Source organism: Triturus cristatus, chromosome 2_2, assembly GCF_964204655.1.
Source record: "Triturus cristatus chromosome 2_2, aTriCri1.1, whole genome shotgun sequence".
Lineage (NCBI taxonomy): Eukaryota > Metazoa > Chordata > Amphibia > Caudata > Salamandridae > Triturus > Triturus cristatus.
The window spans coordinates 989,677,809-989,703,138 of NC_140582.1; the positions used below are offsets into that span (position 1 = coordinate 989,677,809).

Sequence of the window (25,330 nt, forward strand, 5' to 3'; positions counted from 1 at the left end):
ACTTTTCAAGTACTGCACTCATGCTTGTGGCGGCATCCATCTTGCAGGAGCGAGCAGTGGTGCGCCACAAGCACGAGTGAAGTGCTTGAAAATTGAGAACTGCTCTCCCAAGTGCGCACAGGGGAAAAGAGTTTCAAAAATCCGCACACCAACATCAACTATAACCTTGAACATCTTCATATGAAACGTAACCCACGCTACAGTGGGACACCAAGGTAAGGTAAATATGCTGTTTTCCCCAAGTACTGCTCAGGCACGCCTACATCTGAGACACGTGCATGTTTACTTGTAGTTTCAGTGGTGTAGCACAGCATTATGCCTGCTTACGCATCCCCCAGCAGAATGTGGTGAGGGCCTCCTGCAACTCCTGCAGGTCACAGACAGAATAGTTCCAGATTTTACTTACCATTCAGAACACCGCCACGTACCACCCCCACCCCCGGGACTGCAAGGGCTGCATGAGCCTCTGTTACACCCCTGTAATCTTCTATGTTACTCTGCCAGTCAGATGTGAACTTTCATAGCTAAAATTTCATGGTTCTATTAGTTACAGACAATCAGGGTCTAGGGTGCATTTGGTCCCGTTTCCCGTTGAGCACAACGTGCATAAGAAATGTCATCTCTCCATACCACCTGACCAAATGGCAGTTGTGGATTCAGGGCGTAGCTGCACATGCGTGCATAGTTATTTTGATGGTACATTTAGAGTGCGTTGTTGCTGTGCGCCCACATTCTTCCACGCACTTGCACACCTCTGAGATAGCACATCTCCGAGACTGCATGCCTCTGACTGAACACCTCTGAGACTGCACACCTCAGAGACAGCACATCTCCGAGATAGCACACCTCCCAAATAGTACACCTCCCAAATAGCACACCTCCGAGACTGCACACCTCTGAGACTGCACACTTCTAAAACTGCACACTTCTGAGACAGCACTCCTCCGAGATAGCACACCTCCGAGACTGCACACCTCTGAGACTGCACACCTCTGAGACTCCACCTCCCCTGGGAGGCCACCCTTGACTAACAGGCCCAGCCTAACAGAGGCATGGTTCTCTGCAGCTCTGCCACTTGGGGGTTGACAAAAAAGGCAAATGCCACGGGTAGATGACACGCTATCGCGACTCTCTCAGCTCCCACGTCTGATGCGCACCTCTGGGCCAGAGCGCAGCCCTGGGGCTCAATCTTAATTGATAATCTAGCAGGTTATGGGATGACGCAAATCGTATCCAAACCCACACATCTAGCTGGACATTCATTGGATGGGATTTTTACTAGTAATGACCATATTGAAGTAAAAGATGTACAATGTGTTCCTTGGTCGGACCACACGGCAATCTATTTCAAAGTTAATTTAAACATACCTGTAAACGGACGGAGAGTTCGCCCCTGTTAGCAAAAGCCCGCCCTTGGAAATGTATACAAAGCGAAGAGTTAACTAAAACTTTGACAAGTAGCTCCCCCTTTATGGAGGATAGCAACAGAGGAGCTACCAACTTTGATTCATGGATCAATCAGGCAGTAGATAAGCTGGCCCCAGAGAAAACAATTCAACCTAGGAGATGATTAGTTACCTCGCCATGGTATACAGCAGAGATAAAGCTTTTTAAAATTAAATGTCGACGCCAGGAACGTATCTGGAGATCTGACTATAGTGCTGAGAACAGGAAGGAATATAGTAGAACTTTGGAGGAGTATAAATCCATAATAAAACAAGCCAAGATGGTGTATTTTACAAAAAAAATTCAAGAGGTCAAAAGTTCCTCTAAGGAACTATTTAAAATAGTTTCTACCCTAACTAAGAGTCCTTATGACACAATCTTTCTTCCAGATCAAAACTTTATTGATAAACTGGCTCTTTTTTTTCAACAAAAGGTTCAAGTAGTCTATAATGAACTTCAAAATCTACAGGTAAATCTGGAAAAAGATACAAGGGAATTAACTGAGGTCTCTGCAACTCTGTATTGTCTGTCCCAATTTTCTCCCCTAAGCGAAAAACAGGTCAGTGACCTATTAATTCAAATTAAGTCAGGTTCACCTCTTGACCCTTGCCCCCCCACCCTACATATTCCATTTGGCTCCTAAAGAGATAACTGCTTCTCTGGCTCCTCTCTTAAATGAAGTAATAAGATCTGGAGTCTTCCCTGGGAGATGGAAAAAGGCCTGTATAAGACCTATTCTTAAGAAAGACTCTTTGGATCCTCAGATATCAAACACTACCGTCCTATATGCTGTCTTCCTCTGCCATCTAAAATACTGGAAAAGGCCATGAACCAGAAGTTAATGGAATTTGTAGATCTAAATAGTTCCCTGGATAACACACAGCATGGTTTTAGATCACGACACTCTATAGAATCTGCGTTAATAATGGCGACGGAGGAAATTCGCAGGGCAATGGACGAGGGCGGTAGAGCTGTCTTAATCTTACTCGATTTAACGGCAGCTTTTGACACCGTAAACCACAGGGTATTATTGGAAAGGCTTCAAATAGTGGGAATTAGAGAGTCCGCATTAGCACTACTCCGGTCCTTTTTGGACTCTAGAGTACAACAAATTAATTGGGAAGGAATTCAATCTGAAGAGTTTTTCCTCCCATGTGGAGTCCTTCAGGGATCCGCGCTATCCCCTACATTGTTTAATTTGTATGTGACGCCACTGGCAAAATTAATAAAAGACCAAAGATTAAAATTGGTGTTGTATGCTGACGACACCCAGCTAGTGGTGTCTCTTACACAGAGTGTGGAATTCACAGCGGAGAGATTCAGAAATTGCCTCTCCAGTGTTATGAGCTGGTTGAACACGAATTTTCTGAAGCTCAACACAGAGAAAACTGAGGTGATCGAATTTGGCCAAAAATCTTCTATCTGTAATCACACATGGTGGCCTTCAGAAGCAGGCACCTGTCCAGTTCCGGCACAAAAAGAAAAAAATCTAGGTTTCCTGGTTGACAAAGATTTAACACTCACTTCTCCAGTCAATCAGGTCACCTCGGCTTGTTTCTTTATGATCAAGGTTCTCCATAAAATATTGCCTTTCATACATTTTTCTTTAAGGAAAACAGTAGTAGGAGCCTTAGTTTTATCTTGTATCGATTATTGCAACGCATTGTACGCCGGAATTGGAGAAAGACAGCTCTCCAAACTCCAGTCGTTGTAGAATGCTGCTGTAAGAGTACTGCTAGATCTTCCGTCATGTTTCGAAGGGTGCAGTTCAAGGCTCTATGCCTAGTACATAAAGCTGTAAACGGAGGAGGTGCAGAGGACATGAAATCTCTCTTTCCTCGTTATGTACCGACCCGTACATTAAGATCTGGCAGTCTAGGTCTGGTCTGCCTACCTAAGATCAAGAGGACCCGATGGGGTGGCAAGGCTTTTTCATTTCAAGCGGCAAAATTGTGGAATTCTTTACCCACAGAGCTACGACTAAATCCTAGACTGGCTGTAGCTAATCTCCACCCTCATACAGCGCCAAGACGCCTCGGCAAAAGTGCGCTTAATAAATAATTCAGTCAGACAGTCATCCTGGGGACCGGAGGTACAATCCGTACACAGGGGTAATTTTATCACAATCTCTCCAGACTTGCAATTCAACTGGAAGGGGGTTCTTTAAGACTCCTGCTGGGGTAGTCTTCCCACCTGTTGCTTTCCAGATGTGGTAGACCAGCAGTTGCAGATTTATAGAGCACAGGATCGCAGAACTCAACAGGCTTTGGTACCGCCAGCCTGTGTTTTTACCATATTTATTCCTGGGAGTGCGGGTCTAGATTCTTCCTGTCAGAGTAAACAACTGTAAAAACCGCTAGCAAAGCAGATCAATCGCTTGTAATTTAAACTTGCTGGTGTGAAAGATGTTTATCTGCAAACCACGTGTGAGATCATCTAGCGGGAACACCGCTGCCCTTCCTGGTTTCATCATTATTAATGTGATTAAAGATGTTGCATGGATGGATAAGGACACGGGTAAAAGCCCAGGTCGGCTCCTTTTGCACATAAACCTCAGATATGTTTTTGGTACAAGTGGAAAATAACAATTCTTCCTTTTTAGAAGGTGTGTTTCTTGAACCATTCTTCACTTGAGTTGTTTATCACGCTTTATTGAAATTTCAATGTTTGCCCAAGTTACAAATAATCTTTTTTTTTCCAATGACCATCTTGATCTTTGTTCCCGCCAATTATGTCCTTCGTGACGAGATGAGGGATCTTGCAGACGCTAATTGTCCATTAGGACTAATGGGCCACAAAAGCAACGCAAGGAGCTGCCTTAGAAGCCTGCTTTCTTTTGTTGTGATTTGACATTTAGGGGAGGCCAGAGACACTTGATCCAAACCAGTGTAGACGGGCCCTTGCGACGTGTGCACCAAGCTTTTGGGCTGTTGGTTATGAGGGTCAGTTACTTAAGCTGAGTTCAAAGCCCCGCCTGCTTTAATCTCATTTATGTAGTGCCCCCAGTCTCCATCACGGGCAGTTTCGCTACTCAAAACTAGGGGGCATATTTACAAGCCCCTTGGGCCTCTTTTGCGTCACTTTTAACATGGGAAAAGTGACGCAAAAGTGGCGCAAGGGGCTTGTAAATCTGCCCCTAGATATGTGTGGGGTGAGGGCGGAGCGAACAGGCACAAAAAAAACGCCAGACTCCCTGTGCTGCCAACCCTGCTCGCACGTGCTTCCCCCACAGCGGACATATTCGATTGCTTCCATTATTAATTTTTTTTTGGGTCAGTAACCCTCCCTATTCATGTTTGATGTTTGGAATATAGTGAGGGTAACTGTTTTGTTAATGTGAAATTCGCTTGTTAAACAGAAACATCTCACAGTGCCTAATAAATTAATCTTGGACGCGAGTGTTAAGAAAAGAGTTTCCCATTGCCATATCCAGGCAGCAGGAATTGTCAAAAGACAATTCACTGTTATAAACGCTCGCAGGAAGAAAATATGTTTAGATTTCCGGGTGGAGCTAGTAGTTCTAGACATTAACGAGCGGTGTGCATGTTGATGACTTTTAATTCTATCATTTGGGGAATATTATTATCCTAGTTCCCGCAGCCCTGCGCGCAAAACATGAATCGGAGGTAGGTTAACTTTTTATTTTTTTATTAGTTGCTTGATAAGTGTCTTTTTTCAAATTCAGTTAAAAAGTACATTATTTTGTAAACAGTTGTGTATGTTTTTGTAACCTGTTATATATAATTAGCCAGTTCGTGTAGGAGAATTAAAATTCAGCAGAGCCAAGTGAAGCAGGCTAATATTTGTGACTTGGTTCATCTTTCAATGTCCCTGTTGTTGTCGCCTGGCCTATCAAGCCACCTTTAAACACTTCGATAGGTCCAGACCCAATTTCAAAAGGAAGGAATTCATCTAATGTGCAGCAGGGCAGCGAGAATTCGTCTTAGCTGCTTGGAAGGTCTGACGGAATGTTTCAAAGGAGTTTTGTTCCCGAAGAACGAGGGTATTTTTAATGCGTGTAGGTTGTGAAGACGTACCATTTCCTCCTTTACGAAAGTAATCTCTTTTTAACGCACTGAACAGCTGCCGAGAAGCGTGCACAAGGACATGCCTGTCTAAGAACGTAACTTTAAAATGAATGCAAAAACATACTCTAACGTATTCTAATATCAGACTGGGGTGTTCTGTGGTTTTTAGGAAGAAACTAATCAAAACAAATCTGGAACTTTCTGTGGTGATATAAAATGTAAAACAATTTCATAGTTGAGTTATTGTTTAAAGATAAAGGCCCTTATGAATAAAAAAAGTTGTGAACGTATATTAAAGTCAGAGATTAACAAGCATTGGCATAGCCAATAGTTCTCGCGTTTGGGACAATATAAGTGTTTAGCCATGCAACAGTTGATGTTGCACCAAGGATCTTATGCTGCATAATTAAATACTTATAAGGTCCCAAAGGCGAGACCTATTGGCTATGCCAATGCTTATTTCCTCTTTCTAGGGGTGCTGCATTCTGCACTACACATAGGAAGAGGAAATCACCTCTTTTAATTTTTTTTGTTATTGTTATTGTGCAGGGAGGTACCCCTTCCTGCACAGAAACAATCTCCCAGCAACGCAGGCACCATTACACCATGGAGTAAGGCTGCCTGCGTGGTGCATGGCGGTCGATTGTGCGCCACCGCAGGGGAATGCACAGCGATGCATCATATTGTTGTAAATATGACGTATCCCTGTGTTTTGAAAGTGCCACAACCTGGAGCACCCAAAGGGCTTGCGGTGCGACGCTTCAGCACTTTCTCGTAAATAAGCCCCATCATTTCTAGGTCTGATGGCTCACATGGATCTCTGTTTGACACCATTGTTCCAGGATGAGGTGAACTCAACATTTCATCCTTCCAAGATACCCTGGCCTATGCCTCAAAGTGGTGGCCCATGCATGGAACCCCAATCGCCCACTACCTGTATGGGGACCCCTCCCACCCCCTTGACACTCCTCTCAGCAATGAGAGTGGTATTCCACATCTGGAGAGATGCGCTCCGTAGCCTGGGTTGGTACAAGCTCCTCACCGGGTCGACCCTGTTGCGGGCTGGGTGTTGGCTGGCACAGGTGACAGGTTTAGAAGGACTCAGAGAGTGGGACCTTATCAAGATTTCCACTCTACGAGACATGACGGGAAAAACTATTAAGTCTTTCTCCAGCCTCCAGGCAGAGTTAGATCTCCGGAAGACCCAATTTGTCCGGTATCTATAACTAAGGCACGCACTCCTACCTTAAACATCTAAGGTAGCGGAGCTTCCGGAATACAGCCCTGTAGAGGGACAGGTGTTGCTTACTACCCACGTCAAACATAAACTTTATATACAAGCCATTGGTAATACATACGCCAGATTCCTTCCCTGACTTGAGAAAAACTTGAGTGAGGTACAGCCACGAGATTGACGATGATGACTGGTGGGAAGCCCATAGCTCTTCTAGAGAAGCAGCTATTGTGGCACAATTTCATTTTTTACTGTTGAAACACTTACATAGTTTACCTCACATGCTTCAGACTGTGGCAAATAGGGTAGAGCAACTTGTCGCTATGCCTATGTTGCTCTATGGACTGTGGGAACTTTCTACTTAAATTTTGGAGTTGTCCAGCCCTTGATTCCTTTTCGGAGAACATTTTAACATGTTTAGGTAAGATCCTAGGTTGACCGTGGGCTCATGACCCTAGATGTACGTTGCTGCACATCTCAGGCAACATTGAGGGCAACAGATATAAATGGGCCCTCTTGTGGATAGGGCAAGTGGTGAGCAAAAAAGATATAGCTAGGTTGTGGAAGTCAGAGGCTGCCTAAATGATAGGGGAGTTGAAGGCAGGTCTTGTTAGATATATGGTCCTCGAAAGGCCAATTCATTCAGCCAGGTGCAGTCCCCAGAAACATGAGAAGGTTTGGGTGGACTGGGCCCTCTACCGCAGGATTGCACTTGACACCCCAATGGATCGCCCTCTGTCCCTAGACACTAAAATGCAGGCCGGTGGAACAAACTGAGGAGATTGGGAGGGTGGGATTGTCAGGGGGTTAGTACTTGAGGAGTGGGGATAGTCACGGGTCGGATATCCAGATAAGGCGGTAGAAGTACTCACTCCGTTCTGATGTTTTTGCATTATCTAGGTGGGTGGGCTTAAAGCTGCATTGAATTTCTGTTTTTCAGGATAGTGTACAGCTATCATCATTGTATTAGATATTGTGAATTTGAGGAGGGGTTGCTCATTTTCCTCACCTCCTCTCCAAAGGTAGGCCCACAAACTCTGTACAGAGGTAGAAGGGTTCTGCCATCTTGGGTTTAAGTAAATAGAGGTACTGTGGGACTGTTTACAGTAGAGCACAAAGAAAATGCTGCAAAAAGGGAAGGGTTACCCCTGCGAATGTTTACCCCATCGGTTCAGAGGGAGCCATGAGTCATCATCCCCACCCACAGGCTGGTAGCAGACATAAATGTGTGCTCCTCAAAACACTTGTAGGACCTGTGGAAGAACAGAAGAGGATTGGACCTGCTGTTTGTGACCTATGAAGAGCCTAGAAGACTCAGCCTGCTCTTCATCTTGTACTCAGGATAGAGAAGTGGACTCCAAGGAGCATAATGCGGACCTCCTATTCATGCTACAGAGCTCCAACAACCTACAAGATGTCTTTGCCTGCAACTTGACAACTAACCGGTTCCAACTGGACATGCCCTGTACTCTGCTGCTCATCTCTGCTGGACTGAGTCTTGAGTCTTCTGTGGAGAAGTGTGGCTCAGTGGAGAAGTGTGGCTCAATGATTAGAGCGGCAGACCCTGATGCAGAGGTCTATCTCGTGACCAGGGTTCAATTCCCCACCTCGGTGGGTCTTGGGCTCATAAAATTCCACGGACCTGATAATTCTCACCTCGGTGCCTATTCCAATCATGGAGTCTCACTCTGCAACTCTGGGCAATAGCTTGCTTAATCTCCACAACAGCCCCCACAATGCTAAGGATGCCTGGCCTCCACCTTGGGGGTGCCCAGGAGTGGACGCCTCACAGGGAAAAACAGGATGGGTTCCACAGCAGTATTCGTACAAGCGCCTTGAGACCCTTGCGGGTGAGTAGTGCGCTATACAAGTATCAAATTTAAATTTTTGACTTTGAGGTCCTGTACACTTGGCTGGTGTCAAAGTGTACTCATCCTCTCATCTCCTAATCTTGGGACTTAAGAACGTTTTGGCTTTTTGAACCTCCAGAGGACCAGGACCAATCTGCCAAGTCGATCGAACAAAGGTGCATTGCCGCTGTGCTAAAGATTAAGGCTACTTCTTCTTGGAACTTTTCCAAATCAGCAAATCAGATTCAGCTGGACCTCGTGAAGTAGGCATATTGTCCTGTGGAGCCCTCTTTGGCTACAGCCTGCAGCCTTGCCCTGCTAGAATATTCCGAGCTAAAAAAAAAAGTGACTACGTTCAAAGAAAGAAATCTTTACCGGGAGAAGGCTCCAATAATATATGGCTGTGCAACTCGTATTTCTCCTGCTAGGATCTTCCCAGCCAAAAGTAGACGCCTTCACTGGGACCTCTCTGGCAGCTATCTGATGTCGTGGAGCCCTCTTCTTCCACAGCCCGCTGCCTTGACTTTCTGAGGATGTTTTTTTTTTTTTTTTTTTTGGAATATTTTTATTAATTTTTGCAAACAAAAACACCACTCATCTCGTATCAGGATTAGCAGGAAATTACCCCAGAAGTATTGCAACAATTCAGTACAGGCACAGTTGAGACACAAAGACATTCCATATGTATCATACAGTCGTTCCCATCCCCAACCGCTGTTAGCAAAAGGATGGCTATTCTTGGTCACTGAGTTCAGATTCTGAGGCATCGGGCGGGGGTTCACATATATTCCCTCTGTACACATTCCACCCACCCCACACCTGGGACCATTTTTTGGGGCACCCTCTATGCATATATACAGTTTTTTCAACCACCATTACACACTCCATGTCCTGGATCCATTGCGCCAGGGTAGGCGACTGCCCTGATCCCCATCGCTGGGCTATATTGCGTTTTGCCAGCATGAGCCCCAACGTCACCCAGAGCTGTGTCACTCTCTTGTGGTCCGTTTGTTCCCAGATATTGAGGAGACACCTCCGAGGCTCCGGGAGCGTCAGGACTCTGGTCACCCGGGAGAGCGTGTGCAACACCCCCTTCCAGTAAAGTGCTATGACTGGGCATTCCCATAGGGTGTGAAAGAAAGTTCCCTCGTGTCCACATTTCCTAAGACATTGCGGGGATTCCGCCCGTTGCAATTTAAATAGGAGTGTACGGGTGTAATATGTGCGGTGCAGAATTTTAAGTTGGACCAGCCTTAGTTTGGACGATATGCCCACCTCTTTGGGGGAGGAGAGCGCGGATTGCCACTCCGCCTCATCTAAGTCTCCGAGTTCTGCCTCCCATTTACTCTTAAGGGTCAAGAAAGGATCAGGGCGATTATTTATTATTTTCCGGTAGGTTAGGGACGTCGCTCTTTGAGTTAGGTGTTCTGTGGGGAGCCGGTCTTCCAGGGGTGATGACTCCGGGAGCCGTGTCCCAGGTGGAATCGCCGCCCGAAGTGCGTGGTGGATTTGTAAGTATCGGAAACGTTCGGTGTCTGCCAAGTCGTAGTCTGCCTGTAATTGGGTAAAAGTGACCACCTCTCCCTTCTTCCAGAGGTCCCCGACCCTGGAGATGCCAATTAGATCCCACTGGTGGAACCCCTTGGTGGTGCGTAGTACCCCAAGCTGTTTTGTCTCCCAAAGAGGCGTAGCCTGGGTAATCCTCCCTGCCCAACCCATTGTTCGCTGTGCCGCAAACCATATCCGGAGGGTGTGCGCTGCGGGCCCCGCCAGAACGTGACCTCTTTTGGGGTTGTAGAGTGCTCCCACAACCCCCTCTGCCCCCAGCAGTTGCCTATCCATACGGTACGCAGGGTCGTCTCCCGGCATATGGAGCCATTGATTTATAACCATAAGTTGCGACGCCCAGTAATAGGTTTTGATGTCTGGGAGGGCTATACCGCCATCGTACCACCCACTGGTGAGCTTGTGGAGAGCTATCCGCGGCGCCCTGTCCTCCCATAAGAGGCCAGTGACCTCTGCGTCGACAGCCGCGAAATACGAGGGCGCATCCGGGAAAGGGGTATTTTGTAGCACGTATAGGAATCTAGGGAGGGCCAACATTTTGAAAAGCGAAGCCCTTCCCAGCAGTGTCAGGGGCAAGGTGCGCCAGGGCTTGACGTCGGTACGAAGCCTTTGCAGGGGCTTCATTAGATTTTCAGCCACAAATTTGTCGTGATCCGCAGTTACATAAATGCCGAGATATTTGAATCCTTCACTGGCCACCCGAATATTGCAGCCCCTCGGGAGCCGAGGCGGGGAGCCTCGGAGCATATAGATGATGGATTTCTCCCAGTTGATCTCATAGCCTGACCTCTTCCCGTACGACGCACAAATGTCGAGGAGGCAGGCGATGGAGCGTGCCGGCGAGGCAAGGTATAGCAGGACGTCGTCCGCATAGAGGGAGATACGATCCTCCCATCCCATAGTCCATTTGAGGCCCCGGATCACCGGGTCTTGTCGCACCCCGCCAAAGGCTCCAGAGCCAGAGCAAAAAGGAGCGGGGAAAGGGGGCATCCCTGTCTCGTTCTACGACCCAACGGAAAGGCGTCCGAAACGTGGCCGTTTACTACCACCTGTGCAAGTGGCTGGGTGTATAGAAGCCGGATCCACGCGCAAATCTTGGGGCCAAGTCCCATGTGGCGGAGAACGGCAAATAGGAAAGGCCATTCTACCCTATCGAACGCCATCCGTGCATCCAATTACAGGATGGCCGCGTCCTCCTCTATCGAGGAGCGGCACGCAATAATCCCGTGGAGACGCCGTATATTCAGAGCTGTGTTTCGGTGAGGCATATATCCCGACTGGTCCGGGTGTACTAGGGTCGAGAGGTATGGCTGTAGTCTTGTCGCCAGTACCTTGGCTAGAATCTTCGCCTCTGCGTTCAGCAACGAAATCGGGCGATAAGATGAGCACTCGTGCGTCGGTTTGTTAAGTTTCGGGATCGCCACTATCGTAGCCATCCTCTGATCGCGAGGGAGGATCCCGGTCGATAGACCGTCCCTATACATGGCAAGTAAGTGCGGGACCACTAGTGAGGAGCTTTGCTTATAGAATTCAATCGGAATTCCATTTGGCCCCATCGCCTTCCCGGTGCGAAGGGCCAGAATCGCCAGTGTGATCTCCTCAGCCGTCAGGTCCGCCTCCAGGGCCTCGGCCCCCGAAGGGGTCAGCCGCGGCATTGCTATGTCCCGAAGGAAGGTCTCATTATCGGCGACTGTAGAGGAGGCCTCCGGCGTATATATCATTTTGTAGTGGGCCGCGAAAGCCCCCGCTATTTGCCGTGGCTCCAAGGTAAATTCCCCGGTGTCTAGCCGAATCCGAGCCACCCACCGCGCCGCGCGGTCCCCCCTCTCCAGCCATGCCAGCAGTTTGCCTGCTTTGTCCCCCAGTTCATAAATCGTATGTTGAGTCGCCACATGTTTAGCTTGTGCTCCCTCCCAAAGATGGGACCTGTATTCCTGCTGTGCCATGCGGACTTTATGTGCCGAATCATCATCTGCTTGTGTTGCATGGATTGCCTCAGCCTCACTCACCCCTCGCTCTAGCTCCAGCACCGTGCGCCGCTGGGTTTTCTTGTGATCGGTAATTATGGAGATGGCTTGTCCGCGGAGGACTGTTTTAAAAGCCTCCCAGAGGGTCGTCGGGCTCCTGACGGAATCAGTATTTTCAGTGAAATATTGTTTGGTCGTCGCTTTAAGGGCCTTGCTGATTTTAGGGATTTTGAGATATCCGGGGTGGACCGGGAACACAGTGCGTTTACGCGGGTCAATGGTTGCAAACGTGATGACCACAGGCGAGTGGTCCGAAATACCCCTAGGGAGGTGCGACACTTCGGTCATCCCTTTGAACCCCGCGGGTGATGTGAAAATATAATCTATGCGGGAAAGGGTGTTGTGTGCCCCCGAAAGAAATGTGTACTGTCTCTCCTCTTGCCTATATGCCCTCCAAGTGTCTACGAGGCCCAGTGCCTCCGTAAATTCTCGGAGAATGGAGGTGGCGCCGCCATGTTCCCTGCATGATGACCTATCAAGTGTCGGGTCCATGGTTGCATTAAAGTCCCCGCCCATGATAAGCTCCCCTTGTGGTAGCGCCAACAGGAATTCACCCAATGCCCTAAAGGAGGTCTGGTGTAGTGTCGGGGGGATGTAGACGGTCACCAAATTGTACACTTTCCCCTCCCATTGGCAGGTCAGTGCCGCAAAGGGACCGTGCTCCTCCCGACGAGAGTCAAGAAGAATCAGGGGAGAACGTTTGTTGACTAATATGCCCACCCCTCTGGACCCCGTCGTGAACTCCGAATGTATCGTCATCTTGAACCCCCATCTATCTAGGGCTTTGGTGGTTGTGCCCACTAAATGCGTTTCTTGCAAGAGTGCCACCGCAGGTCCTCTACGCTTGAGATATTGCAGCACTAGCCCCCGTTTGATCTTGTCCCCTAATCCATTGACGTTCCAGGACAGAACACTGAAAGAAGGACAGTGCTGCTGTGTATGGACGTCTAGTATTCTATCAGTGGTCCCTTGGGTCATGTTATGTGATGCCGTCGTCGTGGACGGATGTGTGAAGTGTGTACGGTCGTGTGTCTCCCTTGTGTTCCCGTACAAGCCTAGCCAGCCTAACAGACCAATGAGTAGTTGCTGAACCTGAAACAAAACACAAACCAACGTTACAAAAATGCCCCCGTCCCCCCTCCCTGCCTCCCTGCCCAGCGGATTTAGAGCTACCCGCCACCCCAACTCAGCAGAGTGCTTAGTTCCCATTAACTTGCTACCTGCGTATGGGGGGAAGCCGCTCACAGTTCCGCCGCCGATCCCCGCACCATATGCTTGTCCCTTCAGGTAGCCGACTGTCCGGAGAAACAAAAAGATCTAGAGTCATCAATCCCCCTGCCGTTTCCGGGCCCCACCGGGCCGCCCGGTCCATTCCGGCCCCGGGCTCTTCACTGTCATCAAGTCCGGTTGTTCCCTTACATCCTCAGCTTCACGACGCGCCAGCCTCCGCTCTCGACTCCTCGACCTCCAGGTTCTCGGGGGAGGTGGAATGGCCGCTAGGGGCCCGCTCCGCTCGGCCCCTCGTTCTCGCCGGACGCCACCCCTCCAGCCACTCCGTGGCCTCCGCAGGCGATGCAAAGAACCATGTGCGCCCCTCCGCCTCTACTCGCAGCTTCGCCGGATATAACATCGCATATTTAAGTTCTCGAGTGCGGAGTTCCGCCTTGACCGCCATGAAGTCTCTCCGTTGCCGCATCACTGTCGCGGTGTAGTCCGGATAGAGGGTGACTGTGCTGTTGTCCACCCGCAGTGGGGGGGCGGTACGCGCCGCCTGGAGGATTGCGTCCCGGTCGCGAAAGTTGAAAATGCGGGCCAGGATCGGGTGTGGGGGGGCCCCCAGGCCGAGGCCTCGCACCCGGTACTCGGTGCGCCCTCTCCACCGAGAAAAATTTTGAGAGCCCACGTGGCTGCAACTGTTTGGTGATTAGTTTTTCCACAAAGAGGTCCAATGCCGGGCTGCGTTCACTCTCCAGCACCCCAACGACACGCACGTTGTTCCTCCTGGACCTGCCTTCCTGGTCATCCAGCTTGGCCAGCAGCTGTTTTTGCACCAGTTCAAGAGTTTGTATCCGTTTTTGATGGTCGGCCGTGTCGTGGGTGAGGGTTGCCGTGGTAGCCTCGACTTCGGTCAGTCTAGAATTAATTTTAGCGACATCTGCTCTGAGAAGCGCAACATCAGTGGAGATCGTGCCGATTGAGGCCTGCATCTGGGTCAGCGTGGCCATGACATCCGCCAGCGTAAACTCTTTAGTCTTGTCAGGGGGGGGGGGGACACATTCCGGTCCTTGAGGAATGCAAACTTTTCCAGCTTCGCCTGTGCCCCCCCGCGGTGGCCCTTCCCCCCCATGATGCCCGGCGCACGCTGTGTCAGCACCCAGTCTGTCCAGCCCCCGGGGCGATCTGGGGAGCGTCTGACACGCGTGCGGGGTGGGCCAGGAGATGTCGCCGCTTGCCCCAGGGGCACCGATATGCCGTCTATATGCCGCTCCCCGGGTTTTTAAAGCACCTACTCTGGAGTCCCTGCAGCACTCGAGCCGCAAGCCGTGTAACATCTCCTTACCGGGTCACTCGTTGCTCCTGCCACCATCACGGTTTTTCCCTTGGGCTGCACCATGCAAAGTCCACTCCACTCTGCCCGGGTGTCAGGGGGTTACACACTGTTCTGCCTCCTAGGTGTGCTGTTGATGGTATTTATATTGCCACGTGCACATGAGATCCACTCACCGCAGCAACCATATCCCGGTCATACCTGCACCGACAGACCCCACGACGGACGGCCAGCTGCACCAGGGGGCGCGACTCCCAGCAGGGCGTCTGACCAGTGAGCGCAGTCAGCGTCAATCCCGCCACTCTCCATAAGGCCGCAGTGCCCGTTTCTTGCAGAAGCCCTTGTGTTGGATGAAGCACATGTTTCTACTATCTAGACGTGGCACTGCAACCCCTCTTGGCCGGTGTTCTCTGCTCGTGCCGCTTGAATGTCAGCCTCCCCGGGGGAAATGCAGCCTCATCTGGGCTTCGTTGAGAGGTCCGCCGCTCATCCGCTTATTGTAGCAGTCCGGCTGTCACCGACACTACATCCCTCAGGGCAATGTCCTTTATTTCACCGCTCCTAGCGCCAGCCTTCACTTCGCACATTAGTGCCACAGGGGGCCCTTTCAGAGTGTACCCTCGCGGCGGCAGGCGCTCGCATTCCCTCTGGCAGGCCGCAAAATGGCTGCACTGTGTACACTCCAGGTTTTGCCCGTGCAGTCTGGGTTGGGAGTCGCCGTCTTTTCCTCTCACTAACCTCTCACTCGTTGGCACCTCCACAACACCTCTCCCCTGTTGCGGGCAGCCTCGTGGTACAGATCGCGGTCCCAGTCGCCTCACTCACGCCGGGGGGATGGAGGGGTATGTAGGCTCCCCTCTGTGTTCTTCTCCCGATGCTGCAGCTCTCTCGCTCATGCCGTGGGGGCAGTCTCAGACCCCTCCTTGATCGGGCCGCAGCTTCGTCGGTGCCCCCGCAGGGACACGCAAAGGGCCGAGCAAATCAGGCCCCCAAAGCGCAGGGAACCGGCTTGTCTTCACTGCACACTCCTGCACGTAAGGCGACGCAGCTCCGCCTCGCGCACACTCCAGCTCGGGGAGCCGCGGCCCACCGCTCCGCCCGCACGTCAGCCCCGTAACTTCAGACAGGGGGGGTCCAGGGAGATCAGAGTCTCATCACTGGGATGCGGCGGCTTTCCGACTCACGAATGTCCTTCCAAAATTCGTTTTTGGGTGAAGGGTGCTCGGATAATATCAGGATTATTGGTCGGCGTGGAGGAGCTTGAGGCTCAGGCAGCCATTTTCGTCTCGAGCCAAGCTCCGCCCCCCTTTCTGAGGATGTTTGACTTCCATTTCAGAGACTAACTTTAAAGCTAGAGCTTCTGAGTGGCTCACATCTGGTTGCTATATTCAGCCCATTCTCCATCATGGTAAGCTTTAATCTGTGCCTAGGTAATGATCTAGTGCATTCAGATGACTGAGGTTTGCACTTAACGCTTGTTGGCACTATTTTTATACTGAAAATTATAACTCCGTTATGCGTTATGGTGGTGTCATTTTATGTACTATAAACATATTTATTAAACTTTACTCTAATTTTCAAAATTGGTTTGGGTTTTTTCCTGTGTTGTGTTTTGACTTTTTTACTAATTTAGGACTGTAAACATACTTTACACATTGCCTCTTTGTTAAGTTTGCCTGTTGTTTATAGCACAATGGCAACAATTACTGAGACTAATTTGACAAATATATGGTATAAGAGAAAGGTGGCAAGCAGTCAACTTACTTGTGAATATGTGCTTTTTTAGAGGTATCCCATGCCTTGGGGCAATTTTTAATGTCTGTAATATGTGTGAGTATTTTATTGGTGTACACATTCTATGGTATTTTATTGCTATCCGTTGCGATTATAATTATGGTTTTAGCTTGGAATGGTATTATACTTTTATCTATTAATTTTTATTCCTTCTAAAACTTTTCTTTTTTTATGGTGTACATGTTTTAAAGGCTATGGTCTAAATAAACATATGTTTTGACTACTCTCTATACCTACTTTGTGCCATAGCTACCAGGGTATTGAGTTCGGGTTTATTAGTGACTTTATTAATAAGGAGAATTTGAAACGCGTTGACCGTATTGCGCAAGGGAGTTGGCGATAATTCATAACCACACAAAGGCAATCCTAACAGGAACATTGGATGCCTTGCTCTATCTAAAATAAAATGTTGGTACAGCCCCTCTAATTGGGCTAATATAAGGAGTGCTCTTTTTTGGGGGGAATAGATTAGAATAGAATAACTCCATCTATTTCTTGAATTGATGACTGGTATAATGACATTTTGTTTAATGTATTGTTTTGATATTTATTTTATTTATGATTTAATGTCCTTTGTTATTTTAAGTATGAGGGCTTAACACATTGACAAAAGTTTGTTCTTGTCCAAAGAATATGGAAAGCATACATGTTTATTATTTAAAATAACTAAAGGTTTATGGAAATACCTATAAGGTCAAGAACATTAAAAACATGATTTTTGTCAAAAACTGTGTGGAAAAAATATTTATCAGCAAGGGTATTCATGGTTGTATGATCTTTCGAAAAGTGGCATTTTTAAAAGGGTAATGACAAATTCACCTTTACCTGTACATAGAATTTATCATCATCATTCCAATGATATCAAACATGACAGATCTCTTTCTCAATCAGGGATTACAACTTAAAAGTGTAATAAGGAATTCCCAATGTTAACCTATGAGAGGTGTAGGCATCACAATAATGAAACACGAAGTTGGGAGATTTTAATTAGCAGGACATGTAAAACTTAAAATTACATGACCTACATTTTAATTACACAGCACCCATCCCTATGGGCTACCCAGGTATAGGCCTGGGCGGGGCTCTGCCAAGTTCCACAAAAACGTATCAACGCTCTGCGGAGTTCCACAAGCAGCAGAGTGAGGTAAGTTGCGCTGTTCGCGCTGATTTTTAGCACCGGGAGTTTGTCATGTGCTGTAAAATCAGCGTGAACGGCACCACATGCAGCTCAAGAGGTCACAATACTCTTTCTGTCACTCGAGTAGATGTTCTACTTGGTTGGCACCTTTCACAATGCAAGCGGCAGGTTTCTCAATGCGAGCGATAGCGACCTGCCTTGCTCGCCTGAGTTGAGAAATCTCGCCCGGGAGGTGGTTTAGCGTACAATTTTCCTCACTCGCCCCAACTTAACGTTGGTGAGCCGCGTAAAGAAGTTTTTGGGAACTCCACGCTCTACGTGGTGCGTGAAGTTGGAAATTTACACCAAGGGCTACCTAGGGCCTACCTTAAGGGTGCCTTATATGTAATAAAAGTGGAGTTTAAGGCTTGGAAAATGGTTTTAAATGCTAAGTCGACATTGCATTGTCAACTGCACACATAGGGCGATATTCACAAGGACCGGTGATACCTATTGCAAATGCCAGTTAGCGGCAGTTTTTTTTATAGCCGCCTAACCCTGAAAACTATCGCCATGTTAGCGGCGTATTAACAAGCCGTCACTACATGGCGATAGTATCAGGCAACTGCGGTGAAAACTGCCACTAACATCAGCTCGAAGGCGATAGGAAATCCCAACGTGAGTTTTTTTTTGCCTCTAATGCAAAAAATAGCTATCAGTCAACATCCAATAGAAAATAGGCATTAAAACCAAAACAATGCAGAATGGAGCTGCCTGGGCCAAGTGCAGCACACATCAACAACCCCAGCAAGCCACCCAACATCCAGGATGACCAGGATGAGAGTCAGGATGCCTCGCTGGACTAGCGTCTGGAGCCTGGATGCCTCCCTAGACCTGCGTCTGGAGCCTGAATGCCTCACTGGACCTGCGTCTGGAGCCTGGATGCCTCACTGGACCTGCGTCTGGAGCCCGAATGCCTCACTGGACCTGCGTCTGGAGCCTGGAGTGGGATGCGGAGGAGCTGTGGAGTCGATGAGCCGTGGTGGTAGACATTGGGGCGCGACGATCGCCCGTACCTGGTGGTGAAGTCTGGCAAGTCACATGGAGACATGTTGCTGACCTGTGTGAGAAGACCGCCTGTCCACCTTGGAGCTGTTCATAGCAGAGGCGCTCCTGCGCCCCAACGTAGGGAGGTCTACATCGCATACTACGATCCACCCCTACACCGGGGTGCATGGAGGGGATTACCAACGGTGGGTGCTGCCTCTGCATCACAGGCCGGATGATGTTGGGCTGGCCGGACGCTGTAGAGGGTGAGGCCCCTGAGCTGCACCAAAATTGTGTGGTGGGAGCGCTGCAACTTCACACCTAAGGGGGCCCTGCTGCATCAACTGAATCGGGAGGTACCCAGGCTTGTGAAATCCCACCTGACTGAGGCTCCTGCTGGCTGAGTCACAGATTTGGAGAGAGTGCAGCAGATTGCTCCACGGTGTCAATGTCCAGGTAGGGAGAAGGTGGGACGCGCAGCGCAGGACGCCTGGGGATCGAGTCCCCCAGGCCTAGCACACGTAGATGACGCACCCCCAGTGGCCGCTCATCCGCGTCACCCCACTGCTTTCAAGCAGTGCAGAAGAGGAACAATTATCACATGATGATAACTTACTGATGTAACCGTGCTATGTTTCCATTGCAGGTAGGAGTGTGGGTAGGACTGCTCCAAGCACGGGGCCAGGCATGGGCGAATTGGCATGCCCACTCACCTGCGCAATGACTATTTGGTCGGCCCACTCAGGCCGCCCAATGCAGTCATGCACACTTCCCTGTTCATAAGGCAGGCTGCATTACAGCCTGCATGGAGAACATGCCCACCCCTCCAGCACCTGGCTGCATGCCTTGTCCCGTTGCCAATTACCAATTACCAATACCACCTACGCATCGCAGCATTGTGATTGGCTCACGGGAGGAGCCTGGCTGCCTACTTCCTGTTCCTGGAAGCAGACGCAGGAGAGCAGGAGTAAAGAAGACACAGGACCCGGCTTCGAAGGAGGACTTCCCTTATTAAAATATTTACAACACCCGCTCACACACACATCTCCGTGTCCACGCCCCATCCAGTGTTCTTTTCAGCGTTTACCACCTCCCAGCTGTCCAGCCCCCCCACAGCACTTCTGAATGGCGGCCACTGTGTGCCCATGGAGACCGGGCATACCACTTGTGTGCCAAAGGCACATACGTGGTTGCAACGCATGCCATAACATCACATTCCATTCCAATGCATACTAATACTAGGCACATTGCAACAGTAGAGTAGGTGTTGCATATCGGAGACATTAATAACACTATTCACACTTCAGTGAGTGCAACCCAAAACTAACCTTTGCACCCCAAACCCAACCGTGAACCCTGGAATTCCATTTTGAGCCCCTATAACACACCCAAAAATCAAATTTGACCCAAATGCAGTCCCCAATTTTCATATTTTACCCCAAAACACACCCCAAATTCCATATTTTACCACAAAAACACACCACAATTTCCATATTTTACCCCAAAACACCCCCCAATTTTCATATTTACATCCAAAACCCATACCCACCCGAAAAAGTTTAAATTACCCCATTACTGACCTCACAATGCATTATAACCAGATGCGATGTAAAGGCACCTGCGTTGTCGGAGTTGCATTGTTAACGATATACTGCCTGCGTTGTAATGGTCATCTCCCGTGCCAAAGGCAACCCATAGGCTACACCGTTTGCGTCCGTCTGCCCCTGGACTGCGCTCAGCACCAAGGAGCCTTCCTCTTGGACACTCCACCGCAACGACGCCAGCACCCTCCTTGCCATCAACCCTGGACGCCACCTCGCCTGCCAGGACCAACCTCTGCTCTGGACTGGACATAGCCATCACTGACGGCTGCAGTATCACCCGGAAGGAGCAACCTGACCATCAAGGAGAGGGATTGCCATCACCTACAGAAGCACACTATGACTGACCATGCACTCTAATGACCCATGAGTGACCATAGATCATCTCAACTCTCAGATCCAGACTAAGCCCAAGCACATCCTCTGCGGCACCCTCATGTGCAGGCCCCCCCATTCTCCAATACCATTGTAGACCTCATTGTGCCACAGGGTCTCCCATCCACTGACGACATCCTACTCGGTGAACTCAAGTTCCACCTAGACAACCCCATTGACCAGGAGACCGCCCCCTCCTGGGGAAGGTCCCCTACATCAGACGCAAGCAGCAAGTCACCTCAACAAGCCACATAGCAGGACACACGGTCGGGCACATCACCCCCGCCAGCGGGAACTTAAACTACAGGCACAACACCGGACTCTCTTGGATTGACCATCATTGGTAACATCATGTCTTCACCTTGACCACCTGATGCCACTGCCATTATGGCAACCCCTTGCAGCTGGATCAAGGCCACCGAAAAACGTCTCGTCAACTCCCTCCACACCAACACTCCACCAACGCTTAGAGAAGATGACACCACAGCGCGCAACCGCCACCCATGGATCTCCAACAGTGCTGACATTCGGGCACCCCTCATGAACGGCACTGCGTCAGGACCTTCCGCCTGCCACCAGGGATAGGGTGGCCCCATGCATTGATGGAGTTACATCATGGTTGTGACACGACAGCAGCAATGCGTGACTTTAGCGCAGACAGATACGTCAGGATTCATGACGTATCTGTCCTTGCGTCATCGAGTGCTGTCCAGTGAATGCAGCATATCCATGATGTTGCAAGAAGGGCGTAGTGAGTAGTGTTGCAACGCTGTCTTGTCGCAGCGCCGCAACACTTTTCATGACTGGGGCCCAGGAATGCGCACTATCTTATTGATGGTGTGCATTCCTGCGCTGTAGTTTTGTTGCAGGGCAGCGCTGCAACATTGCTTGCAGCGCTGTCCAGCACCAAAACCTTCTGAGATGAGGCCACAAGTGTTATCCCCATTTTTAAGACCAGCTATTTTCTGGTCTTAAATAACTGGCTCTAACTGCAGTTAGAGACAGTTTTTTTGGTCTTCAGAACTTCAAGGATCCACTTCTGACTATGGAGTTGTGGGCTTTGCGGCCGTTTTTGCACGGGTTACGGCTTCCCGGCATATAAATATCGCTAACAGAAGTAGCGATCTTTACAATGGACGTTTTTGCCTAAAAACTGTTAGCGACAGCTTGGTAATAGGGCGATAAAATTATTGCTGCATTAGCGGCAGAAAAGTGCTGCTAACGCGACAGTAACTCCTTGTGAATATGCCCCATAGGCTCTGAAGTGGCAAGCCTGAGATATGTTTAAAGTTTTACTTGTGTGGGTGTCAGAGTCAGTGGTGCAGGCCCACTAGTCACATTTAATTGACAAGCCGTGGGCACATGTAGTGCACTTTACTAGGGACTTATCGATTAATTAAATATGCCAATTGTGGGTAAGTCAATCAAACAATATTTTAGGGGAGAAGCACATGCACTTTAGCATTGGTTGGCAGTGGTAAAGGGCTCAGAGTCCTAAGGCCAACAATAAGAAATCAGCAAAAATATGAGGCATGCAGGCAAAAAGTTTGGGAAACACCACCCTTAAGTCTGTCAGGTTCTTAATTTCTGTGTCTCAGCGGCAGCCAATATTTTGCAAAAAACAAGTATGAAAAGTAATCTAAAGCATTTAAAACTATCTTAATTATAGTGATGACATTCTGGTCTATGGGAATACCAAGGAAGAATATAATGCAGCTCTTATCAATGACTTCACGGTGCTACATAATACCAATATGACACTTAGTAATGACAAGTGTACTCTTTGAACAAGCTCTCCCAAATAATTTGAACACATTTTCTCAGCTGATGGCATGTGACTTAACACCAACGAGGTCATCACAATGGCAGCAACACCACCCTTGGACAATATATCCCCCCTTCGCTGATTCTTAGAGCTTGCTAGTTACTGGTCAATGTATATACCGAAATTTGCCTCTCTAAGCACACCACTGTAAACACTCAAAAAAAGGGTCCACTTTCAAATTGTTTTTTAAATGCCAGCTTGCATTTCAAGAAATAGCCATGGCTGCCAATTTTGCTCACTATAATGCCTCTTTACCTACCAGATTGACTATGATGCGAGCCCTGTCGGGCTCGTAGCTGTTTGGCACAAAGAGACACTGACCCTGGAGCACCAGGGCATGTGATTGCATATGCCAGTCGCAGTCTCACCAAGCCCAAAATGGCCTACTCACAGGCAGAGGAGTCTCTTGCTGTTGTGTGGGCCTACTTTCATCTTTTCCTGTATGGAAACTCCTTCACAGTCTAGCCCTTCTTACAACATTTGGCAAGCCAAAATGCCTCCGTGCATCGAGAAGAGAAGCTTACGTCAGCAAAACTACAGATTCAAAATAATGCACAGACCAGGAAAGGGTAAAATCCCACAGACTTCATGTTTAATTTTCCCATTGAGCTTGATAGCAACCCTTTCCTTAGCAGAGGAATTCCTGAGGTTTATTGTTTGTTAGTCCTGTCCATGTGCACTAAAACAAGAGGATCGGATTGAAGTCTATAGTCATGACCCCACCATGTGCGCAGTGAAGGCTCTGTTTGAGTCACGAAGATGGAAAAAACTAGAAAAAGCTATCAGAGAGGAACTGGCCTGCTTTCCGAATAGACTACTTGTAAGTGGGACTTACCTGCTTATCCAGCAAACATTTCAAGATCAAGTAATAGAATTTGCACCTTAAATCTTACAGTGGGCTGATAGTGACAAAGATATTCCCTAAGCAAAATCTCTGGTTTCCACAGCTGGATCATCTCATTGTATAAAAATTGAAGAAATGCCATGTGTGCCAAGCTTTGTGCAAGGACGGATCTCCCAAATTGTTTGATTCTGAAATGTGTGTAGAGAAATTGCTGCTGACGTCTTTGGACCTTTATCAACTGGTCAACACCTATTAGTTGTCATAGAAGAGTATTCCACATTTCTAGAAGTAATGGTGGTGCCCAGCACATCTTCCGACATGACCATCCTTGCATTGAACAAGATATTTTCATCTGTTTATATCCCTGCTGTTGTGAAATCAGATAATGATCTCCCTTTTCCGGAAAAGAATGAAAAGATTTTGCAAGTCTAAGAAGAGGTTTAAGCATTGTGGGCACAAGTCAATGACGTGGTTGAGTGTTTCATTGCTACTTTGAAGAAAGGTTTACAAGTTGCGAAGCTCACACACCAGTCCTTATCCAACGTGTTATGCCAAACACTACATGACTAATGAGGTTACTCCTACTAGTACTTGTCTCCAGCAGAACTAATGTTGAGATGCAAAATCCTTAAAACTATTCCACATCATGCAGGGGATTCAACGTCGTGCATATCCTGTGAGGGGATTCTGTGGCCACGATGAAGCGTTATGCAGGCAAACGCAGAGTAGCCTGGTTTTCCAACCTACAATGAGGTGATCTAATGCTTGCTGAATAGAGAAGTCACTAAAAGAAAGATGCACACTTTAATCCTCATCCATACATTATCATAATCATTGATGGCAGTGCACTATAAGAAATTGGGTTATTAGTTAAGGAGGTGAAAACCAACCGTAATAAATAAACACAATCATTGTTGGGGGGAACCATTAAAGTCATTGAACTAACCTGAGCTCAACCCCCTGGAGGAAATGGCACAGAGCAGACAGGAAGTGTCTGCTCTGAAGATTATGTGTAAATTATTTATGCAATACCAAAACAGTAATAAAGTCAAAAAACAACACAATAAAAATCCCATGCCAGTTTAGAAAACAGACTACATCTTAATGAAAAGATGATATCAAAACGCCAAAAAATCTAACAAAAGGAACCATAAATATGGACTTTTAAAGTTTAAATTAAAATTGTGCCAAAACTGTCAACCGGTCAAGGCAGACCGGGACCTAGGCATGATTTGAGGCTGAACGTGATGGAGCATCTAGTGGCCATCTTGGAATAGTTTTAGCAACGTTTAACCAAAAATAATTCTAATATGTCCACCATGTGTAAATATGCATGTGTATGCACCAGGGGTCATCTTGCAAGGATTTTCTTTATCGTCTGACAAAACTCATTCTGAGATGGCTGCCTGTGTGTGCGCATACATGCTCATGCACAGTGAACATATTTGAATTTTTTTTGTTTATACTTTATCATTAATTTACCAGCTGAATATGGCCAGCAAATTAAGAAATAAAGTACTCAGGTGTGACCCAAAGGAAAACACCTGGCAGATAATGTGCAGCTTTAAAAAAAAAAAAAAAAAGAGCTGGAGCTTGGAGATTGGGGCTAGCAGACGAACGGTAAAGCAGAGGGGGGTGAATGCCACTCAAATGACCAGAAGTAAATATCCAGGAATGAGTGCACAGCTGCTGACCCCTCGCAAAAAGCATTACTAAAGAAATAATTAAAAAAACAAGTGGGAATAGGGAAAAAGTGACTGGGAGACGAACAGACAAACGGCGGATTCAGGATGAGAAAAGGGGAGATGAGGAGAGTGATGCATTCACATGAAGTTCCAAAAGGGTAATAAAAATAGTCCCCTGATGATAGCAGTGGAAGACTACAGCTGTGGGTCCTTCCTGAAGCCTGGTTAGAGCATTTTCTTCAAAAGTTGATGCCGCATGCAGTGCAAGACACTGGGTAAGCACACACTTCAAAACGCTGAAGTTGTCGCATTGTACAATTTGCACATTACAGTACCTATTGAA

At 48.1% G+C, this 25,330-nt stretch overlaps 1 protein-coding gene across 3 annotated transcripts in view; it reads left to right on the forward strand.

Annotated features, from left to right (window-relative positions):
• Positions 1 to 25,330, forward strand: part of CLNK (cytokine dependent hematopoietic cell linker) — a 1,059,843-nt gene that overhangs the window by 937,528 nt on the left and 96,985 nt on the right. The window lies entirely within an intron of this gene.